The 9766-nt window shown below is 42.8% G+C and overlaps 1 long non-coding RNA gene across 1 annotated transcript; it reads left to right on the top strand.

Annotated features, from left to right (window-relative positions):
* The first annotated feature begins 3273 nt into the window (after positions 1-3273).
* Positions 3274-4439, top strand: LOC143327882 (uncharacterized). The gene is made up of 3 exons (XR_013077764.1): positions 3274-3365; positions 3456-3526; positions 4380-4439. It is a non-coding gene; the product is annotated as an uncharacterized LOC143327882 (long non-coding RNA).
* The last annotated feature ends 5327 nt before the right edge of the window (positions 4440-9766 follow it).

The raw sequence follows: 9766 nt of genomic DNA, 5'->3' as shown, positions 1-9766 counted from the left end.
GTGGTGCTGGAGGCCAGCACAATGCCATCCATAACTGCCACATCATCAGAAAGGGAGTTTCTAAGGTGTTTAGTGCCTAGTACTATAACTTAAATTTGTCCGAGTTTAGTAACAGCGAATTGCAGGTAATCCAGGTCTTTATATCCTGAACACATAGTCTAGTTAACTTCACATCCCCAATCAGCTACACTGTGATCATCTCCACAATTACAGCACTGGTCCCACTCTCTTGCCACATTTTTCCTACTCAAGCTTCCCCCAACACTCTTCCTTTTCCTTTTCACACTGGCTACATGCCCCAACTACTGGCAACTGAAACACCTTATAGGTTTTGGAGTGTTTTCTGTTACACTATATCCTAGGAATTAAAATATATCTCCTTTGGTAGAACTTTTTCTTCAAATTCTATCATGATGGTTTCAGTCCACTCCCCTTGTCTTCTTTTCATACTCATCACTGAGTTATACCTTCAGGTTTTCCATCATTTCCTTCATACTAACACTGAGGGAAATTCCAGAAGCAATCCTCTTGCAACCATTGAACTTCTGCTCCCCTACCCTGACAACCCTGGATACTTTGACTTTGCCAATACTAGTCATCTTCTTTACCCTCTCCACCCCCACTTCTGTATTGCATCGCCTTAGTAGGTTTCCATCTTTTAAAACTTTCACATATTTCACTTGTCCAACTCTCAGTCTAATGATTTTTGTTAACCTACTTGGTTCAGACTTCTTTACACCTCCTTCTCCCTTGCAGCTTACTATTGGATTAAGCAATCCTCCCTTCTGGTGCTTCTCTTCTCCTTCTCTCCCCTTGCTTTCCAACCCACCTGCGCTTGATTCTTCGTTCTCTTTCCACTTACTCTCCACCCTGTCATCTTCCTCGCTTAACTCCACGCTGTTGTCACCATCAGTCTCCCTCCCTGCCATCCTGTCAAAGATTGCAAGGAACAATGCAAAAATATCATTCCAGACCTATACAGGCTGTCATAGATATGCATATAAAAGTTCCCCACAATACTAAATCCGAGTATAACCAAGTCTTAAAGTCCGCAATCCAAAATCAGTGTTTTATCAGATTTAAAGTTTGTCTTCTTTCAGCAGAGGACACAGCATGAAAATGCATTACCACCCTCCTCTGGGCTGAAATGCACATATTCATGTTGTTTGGCAGATTTTAACCCAAAGACAAACCTAAAGATTAATTCAGGCTTCATTCTGATTAATATGGTAGAAATAACTTACTTTGATCAGACAACAGAGGAATTAGAAAGACCCTAGTCATGAGCTCCAGATCACCCCCTCTCTTTGCCTTTAACATTCCAGCACTCACAGTAGCAATTAAGCTGCACACTTGATTCATTCTCATCATCGCACTCATTTAGTGTTGTGTTTCCAGATCTGCCATCCCTCATTAGACAGGCCATATAGGCCTTTCAATCCTTGCACCACAATAATCACTAAGTGTGTAACAGTGCAATGTGGGTTTTGTCTTGTTGTCATCTAAGTTTTGCAGTTTAATGCTCTGCCGCGTTCACTTTAACTTGGAATGCACTGGAGCCCAAAAAAAGACTGCTTTATAACCAGATTTCTCAGTGATGAAAAGAAAAGATTTGCTGCTCATCTTTGAACAGCTGTCAAAGTAGCAGTGGATTCTGAACATAACAGTGAATGGTTCATCTATCGTAAGCATGGATCCTGAAGCAAATAGTGGCATTCCCGTCCCTTAGGTAGAGTAGTTCTTTACAGTAGGAAGGAGATGGCCACCTTACTGTGCTATCGTACTGGATCAGCAACAAAATAATATGTGGGTTAGCTAGAATCAAACAATAGGAAGAAGGCAGAAAAGAAAGCTGGGATAAGGGGAGCATGGAAAGACTGAGTGAAAGAAGGATGAGAGGGGCTGTTTGTTCTGTACAGGTGCTTATTCAGTGGTTAAGATGAGAAGGGGTGCCCCAGAGTAGCTATTTAGCTCACCTTAGGCGTTAACTGACGGACATCAACCTTGACTTAAAGGTGCTGCATGGAGGTAAAACCACCGCACAAACTGTACCAACACTATCTATTATTTGACTAGAACAAAACATATTCAGGTGGACAGGTACCGAAAGAGAAGAGAGGAAAAAAACTGCTGCTAGATAATTTAATTAGCAGCCGTCATAAGTCATAACAGAAGTATTTTCATAAGATCAGTTTTCTTGTTGAAGTATCAGAGCAGGAAAAAAGGAGTAATAAAATGTGAGATATGATAGATTAAGAAAAAAAATTGAAATCTGAAAATGACTTATGATCATACATGCCAGCATTAAGGCAAATAGCAAGGCTCTGAAATGACAATGGCTGGGGGGCAAAGCCATATCAGAATAGTCATGATTAATATGTGGCAGAAAGGATGGACAGAAATAATTACAGAATCCAGACATATGCCTATTGTAAAACTTTATAAAGTATGTAACCAGCGGGTTAGTTCTGCCCCACCACTGGGGGCCGTAGTGCTTTGACAGCAACGTCTCCGCTTCTTCCGGTCACGTACTTGCAGCGAGGCTCCCAATCAGCGCCATTAGTGGCACATAAATGCGGTGGCGCGCCAGCTGATGTCTCTCTTTCTCTCTTTTTTTTTTTTTTTTAGATAGGGACAATTATACAAAACTCGAACACAAAAATCAAACAATCAGTGTTGGAAATCAGCAACCAAATATAACCATGAAACAAAACAGGAGTCATATTGAAAAGCAGATAAGGATAAGTAAAAAAACAAAGGCAAACGTAAAATAAACAAAAAGACACACAAAGGAGCAAGGTATGCGAAAATAGAAGAGCAAGGATCGAGAAATAGACGTGTACATTTTGTCAGCCTTATGATTCTTTCTTACCATAACTTTTACTGACTTAAAGTAGTTGGCAAAAGTACACAAGAACACTGTGAGAGAGGGAAGGGTTCCATTCCATTTACAAGTATGAATATGATATTTACCCATAATATCACATGATTAACAGTGTCAGAAATGTTGGCATCCAAGTTGTCCATAAAACAAATAATATCATTGTAGATAAATAGGGTTATGTTGTCAATTTTCAAAGATAACCAATTATGGATTTCGGACCAGGGGCCCATTTCACAAAGGAGGTTCAACAAACTCCAAGTCTAATTCTGAACCCTGAGTTGATCTAGCCTGAGATAGGAAACTCCGAGTTTCCGGTTGGCAATGGCAATGGAGAAGAGGAGGGCTGCATTTTTTACCCCACTTAAATCTTAATGCGCACATACGGCGAATTTGAACATGTTTTTAGAAAAAAGTGCAACACCGCTTCAGCTGCAAAAGAGAGGGAGACGGCGTGGGAGAACATTGCTGCTCGGGTCAGTGCGTAAGTTGTGTGTATGTAGTCCTTTGCAATCACAATAATATTACAGGGGAAAACTGCTTGAATGGTAGCTCATTAATTTATTTCGTGTAGGTGCAATCCCGTGGGGGAGAAGCGCACTTGGCAGCAGTTTAAGATGAAATATAAAAACATTGTTCAAACAGGTAAGACCTTGGCATAATTTAATGGGGGTACCTCATTTTGATCATGTTTTACATTGTAAAGTAAATATTAAGTGGCTGTTTGACTGTGCAGTTGTTTTATCCCCAACATAATGCTGTTTTCACACACATAAATGTCTTCTCATCTATATCATATTCTGTTAAATAATTAAGCCTATTTAAACTAACACAGATTTCTGCTCAGCCAACAGAAAGAAGGCAGATGCCCGTAAAATGGGTGGTGGCCCAGCACCGCCACCTCTAACGGAGGCAGAGGAGCTGGCCCTAAGCCAGAATTTAGGAAGGCCAGTGGCTGAGGGAGCTCATCTTCAGAGCTCACCCCCCAAGACACAAGTGCCTTTATAAAATGTATTATGCCTAGGCCTATATATCTCTTTTAAGCCTATTGTTGTGTATAAATGATGCAGCGATGAAGTGAAGATGATGAAGAAGTTCTCCGCCGATACTGTCTTGTTCATATATAAAAAGGTTTATTAAAGCAAGTACAGCATCTCAGACAGCATGCTATGTCTGGGTGGTTTCAGCCAATAGAATCAACACACACATACAGCATCTCAGACTTGAATTATATAGGGGAGTTGTGTTCATACAACTAACACAGAAGGGTTGAAGAAGACCTAATATGGTTATGGCAGAGCATATACTGCAAAATAAGAGAGGGCCTAATACGGTCATGGCCTCTCAACGTTTATGTTAAAGGTTTACATTATATACGAGTGGAAAGACTCCTCAAGCCCAGGAGGTAAGAGTTTCCTGCAGAAGAGCAGATACTACACTATTCATAAAAATATTTAGTTCCCTTTCATGTCTTTTTTTTTTTCTTTTGTCCCAACAGATTCTGATGGTGCTATCTGCCTGGTGGAGCCCCCTCACGCCACAACAGACCTTGTAACTGTAAGTAGGCAATACTCCAAAGATTTTACCAAATGGTAGTTTAAGTATACTGAAACATATCACTCATCTAGGATGAAGAGCACGAGGAAACTGTGTTTGCTGCCTTTACAGAGGGTGATCCAGAAAGGCCTATAGAGGTAACATCTTGATATGTTACCGATAGTTCTCTTCCCATTTACATTTGTTAACATTCTGGTGGAATATAGAGTGTGACATTTAGCCTACACTGAAGTATTAAGTCATTCTCATCCTTTTTAACAGGGCATGGCTGGGCAGCAGCAGGAGAGTCCCTCAACTATCACTGCACAGATTGACACAGTGAGATGGATGTTCAGTAAACACCAGAGGTTCATTCTGTGGAATTCATGTGCAACTGTATAATTTAATGCCCTCCTTATGTATTCCCAGTTACCAGTAAAAGAGATTTATAAAAAACCAACAAAGAAATGCAATACTTGGACCGCCAGATTAGGAGGGCAGATCTAGAAATTGAAATACAGGAGCACAAATTAGAGGTGGGTGCATGGTCACAGGTGAATGATGTTAATTATGTTAACTATTGGAACATTAACTAAACTAACTCTTGTATTTGTAGGAAATAAAGAAGACCAAATGAAGTGTGTATTGTGTCTTTATTTGACTGCTGTGGTGGTGGTGATGATGGTGACTCAATCTCTGAAGTGACTATAGCATATGGTGTCTCTGACTGCTCTGCCGTCCTGCATAGCTGGCAGGTGGATGGGGTCATCATCAGGGTCTTCCATTTGTAGGGTAGGGTGTTGCTGTCCTCTAATAGTGGCAATATTATACATTAACACATGCCACAATAATATCACAGGCCCTCTCAGGGGTCACCCTGAGGTGATGTACAAACTGGAAACGGGCTTTCAGTAGGCCTATGGTCATCTCCACCCAGGCTCTCGTCCTGCAGTGAGCCCGGTTGAAGTTCTGTTGAGGGCCTGGTTCAGGGTCAGGGTAAGGGGTCAGCAGCCTAGGTTGGCATGGGTAACCTCTGTCACCCAGCAGAAGGCCATCAAACTCTCCTGTAATGTGTAGTGGACACATCGGAGTATATTAAAGGAGGGAGACAAGTGAATTATATTGTGCACATCTTTAGGCTGCTTACCACATTGCAGTCTGTTGCTCAGGTTAGACTTGCGATAAATCCTTAAGTCATGAACAGACCCAGGCCACTTGGCCTCCACATTGGAAATTAGATTTGCAGCATCACATATGATCTTGACAGTGCAGAGTATGACAGATGTTGAACTATGATGCAGTATTTAACATTTTGAAACAGTAGTCAATCTACATGTACCTGCACATTTATGCTGTGAATGGACTTCCTATTCACATAATCGGCTTCATTATGTGAGGGAGCTGTGATGGGGATGTGTGTGCCATTTATGCAGCCAATCACACTGGGAAATCCTAAAAGAAATTAAAATTACTAATCCCAGTCTGAGGTTGCAGCACAAGGTCATTAACGGAATACAATTAAAAATTCATTTGGATCTCTACATCATTCACCTGCAATCCTGTGGAACTCCTCCTTGATGACTCTGACAGGTTTATGTCCAGGGAAGACCACAGAGGTGGGTAATAGCCGTTTCAGGGCAAGGCACACTTTTCTGACCGCCCTGCATACAGTTGCCTTGCTCAAGTGCTCTCCATCTCGGACATTATACAAAAAACTCCCATTTGCAAAGAAACGCAGCACAATTCACACAATATCTGCTGGGATGTGAGAGCATGACTACAGCTGGTAATGTTGCAAATGTAGATGATGGCCTGTGATGTGAAACGGTACCGTTCAAAAAGATAATTGTCTGGAAATGCACCGTCTGATACCCATCTCCCGACGAATATTTAATTCCCTGCGCAGTAATGCTGCACCTTCATCCACAGGATCGTTGTCAAAAGGACATGCCATGTTAGTGAAAAAAAAAAGTGCCTACTGACTGATTTTTTTTTTTAAATAACAGACGGCAGAACTATGTTATCCCAAAACTCGCCTGCTGACTGAATGAATGAGAAAATCAAATGTGTGTGGCTGACAGAGGGCAGAGACAGAGAGAAACTCGAGGTTCATTGAGAAAAACCTGGTCCCGACCAGGTTAGGTTCATAGAGTCTGTTACTATGGTAACTGACCGAGAGCTTAAGTTACCTCTCTCTGTGAAACAGGCTAGAGTTACCCCTCTTTCTCTGGTTTGAGTTACCTCCCTTTGTGAAACGGAAAACTCCAAGTTTCCTTCATTTCAGGCTTAACAAACTCAGAGTTTTCAGTAAACCTGCTTTGTGAAATGGGCCCCAGAACAAAGTGACACGGGAACATTTAAAAAAATAGATGTTCAACTGTTTCAGCCTCTGAATAGCAAAAGACACATGGATCAACAGCAAATTTAAATCTTTTGTGCAGAAAATCACTGGCAGGGTATATTGCTGATACTATTTTAAAATGTGTTTCTTTTACTTTAGGAGCAACAGGGCAAGATATATAAAAAGAAAAAGCCTGTCTCTTTAAGGAAACCTCTATGTTGTCCTGCACAGAGTTTGAATTAAAGTCACCAAAAATTATTTGTTTAAAAACCAGATTTATCAATTTGCTGTTGCATTTTTTTATCCAACAAATTGATATCTCCAATTCTTAGAGTGGGCAGAAAGGGTGTAATCGAAGAAAACTGCATAGTATTGCGTATCAGTCGGATTGAAGGAGTAGGAATTGCTTTGCAGATCTTTTCACACCCTCTTCTTGAGATTCATTATACTTTGTGGTGAATTCTTCAAAGGAAAACAGTTGTCCGTCTGGTTTCAGTATATCATAGACAAATATTAATTCTCTGTAATACCAATCGGATTTGAAGATGGATTTTTTGTTTATGGTAATAACCCTGTTGTTCCACAGCAAAGAGTTGTATGGTGAAAAATTATGGGTAAACATCATCCTCCCAAACTGTAATACTTGTCTGTGGAAATTGGATAGTTTTACAGGAATTTTCAACATCTCAATGTCACATTTAAGCAAGAAATCAATCCCTCCAACCTTATTAAAAAATTTGTTTGGGATATGGTACCATATAGAATGGGATTGAGACATACAATCTTTCAACCATTTGATTCTAAAGGATGCAATTACAGATTCAAATTCCATGGCTTTCAAGCCCCCATTAGCATAGTCCCTAACCAGTTGTGATTTACGGAGATAATGAGTCTTGTTCTTCCATATGAATTTGAATATAATAGAGTGAGCAGATTTAATCATTTTTGAAGAAGTGTACAAAGAATGGCAAGCGTAAATAAGTCTTGAAAGACCATCTGCTTTGGACAGAAGGATCCTACCCAGTATAGATAAGTCCCGTGTGAGCCAATGGTTTAGCACCTTTTGTACTGTTTTCGCTTTGGAATTAATATTCACATCTTCTCTATCATGCAAGTTCTTGGTAATTAGTAAACCGAGTTATTTGACCTCGTTTTTGATTGGGATATTGGCTATGCTATTTAGATTACTGCCATTAACAGCCAGGAGTTCACATTTTCGTATCAGACTCACAGAAGTATGGACCCACAAAAGCAGACAACAGACTATTACAGCTCAAAAGGTTTAATCCAGACAAAGGTCGGTACACGGGCAGGCAAACCAAACAGGCAGAGGTATCCAAAACGACAGGCAGATGAGTGGTCAATGAACAAAGAGAGGGTCGAAACACACACTAGGAATACCGATACAAAGGACGCTGGAACTCTCACACGAAGGCAAAGAAGATCTGGCACAGGAGAAAGGGAAGACACAGACTAAATAAACTAGGAGGGAGGTAGCACAGGTGAAGCACATTAGGGCGGGGCAGACAATCACAACGGCGGGAAGGAGAACAAAGGGAGGAAGTAAACATACAGACAACACAGGGGAAAACGAGACTACCAAAATAAAACAGGAAACAAAAGAAAACAGAGACATGACAGATCATGACAGTATCCCCTCCTCAACGGCCGGCACCGGACGGCCCCGGTTCTTCAGGATGGCGGCGGTGAAAGTCCTGAATGAGTGTCCGGTCCAGAATGTTACTAGAGGACACCCAACACTGTTCTTCGGGGCCGTAGCCCTCCCAGTCAACCAGATATTGGCGGCCACGGCCCCGGCGACGCACAGCCAGCAGTCGTTTGACCGTGTAAGCCGGGCCCCATCAATGACCCGGGGGGGCGGAGGGGGTCTGGAAGGAGGGACCAAGAGACTTTCTCTGGCGGGCTTGATGCGGCTGACGTGGAACGTGGAGTGCACTTTCATGGACCTCGGCAGTTTTAACTTTACAGCCACAGGGTTAATAACTTTGGACACAGGGAAAGGACCAATGAAGCGAGGAGCCAACTTACAGGATTCCACTCGGAGTGGAAGATCCCGGGTGGCTAACCACACCCTCTAGCCTGCCTGATAGGATGGGGCAGGAATCCTGTGCCGATCAGCAGCCCCCTTGTAAGCCCCGGAACTCCTTAAGAGGGCTTGTCGGGCTCGGGTCCACACCTGCCAACATCTGCGGACTAAGGCAAGTGCAGAAGGGACGCTGACTTCACGTTTCAAGGCGGGGAACAGAGGAGGCTGATAGCCGTAAGCACACTGGAAGGGAGACATGCCAGAGGAGGAACAAGGTAAGGTGTTATGCGCATATTCAATCCATATAAGGTTCTTACTCCATGTGGTGGGGTTTTGAGAGGTGAGACACCGTAGTCCGGTCTCCAGCTCCTGGTTGAGTCTCTCCATCTGTCCATTGGTCTGTGGGTGATGGCCGGAGGAGAGGCTGACAGAAGCACCAAGGAGATTGCAGAATGCCTTCCAAAACTGTGCCACAAACTGCAGCCCCCGGTCTGACAGGACATTCCTAGGGAAACCATGGAGCCGGAAAACATGGTGCAAAACCACCTCTGCTGTCTCTTTGGCAGAGGGGAGTTTGGGCAGCGGAATGAAATGGACCATTTTAGAAAAACGATCCACTACAGTGAGTATGGTGGTATTACCTTCAGAAAGTGGTAATCCTGTGACAAAATCCAAAGAGATGTCAGACCAGGGGCGGCAAGGCACGGGCAGTGGATGTAGAAGTCCTGAAGGAGGTCTTCGGGAGGACTTGTTCCTGGCACAAACAGGACATGCAGCCACATATTCAGTTACCTCCCTCCTCATGGCCGGCCACCAAAACCTCTGCTGAATCATGAAGATGGTCCGGCTGACGCCGGGATGGCAGGACAGGAACGATGAGTGGGCCCAATGAATAACCTGCGAACGCAGCTCTGGGGAAACAAACAGACGATTAGGGGGAACCCCTTCAGGGGTGGAATGG

This window comes from Chaetodon auriga, chromosome 11 (genome assembly GCF_051107435.1).
Source record: "Chaetodon auriga isolate fChaAug3 chromosome 11, fChaAug3.hap1, whole genome shotgun sequence".
Taxonomy (NCBI): domain Eukaryota; kingdom Metazoa; phylum Chordata; class Actinopteri; order Chaetodontiformes; family Chaetodontidae; genus Chaetodon; species Chaetodon auriga.
This window is presented reverse-complemented; position numbering and strand designations above follow the sequence as displayed.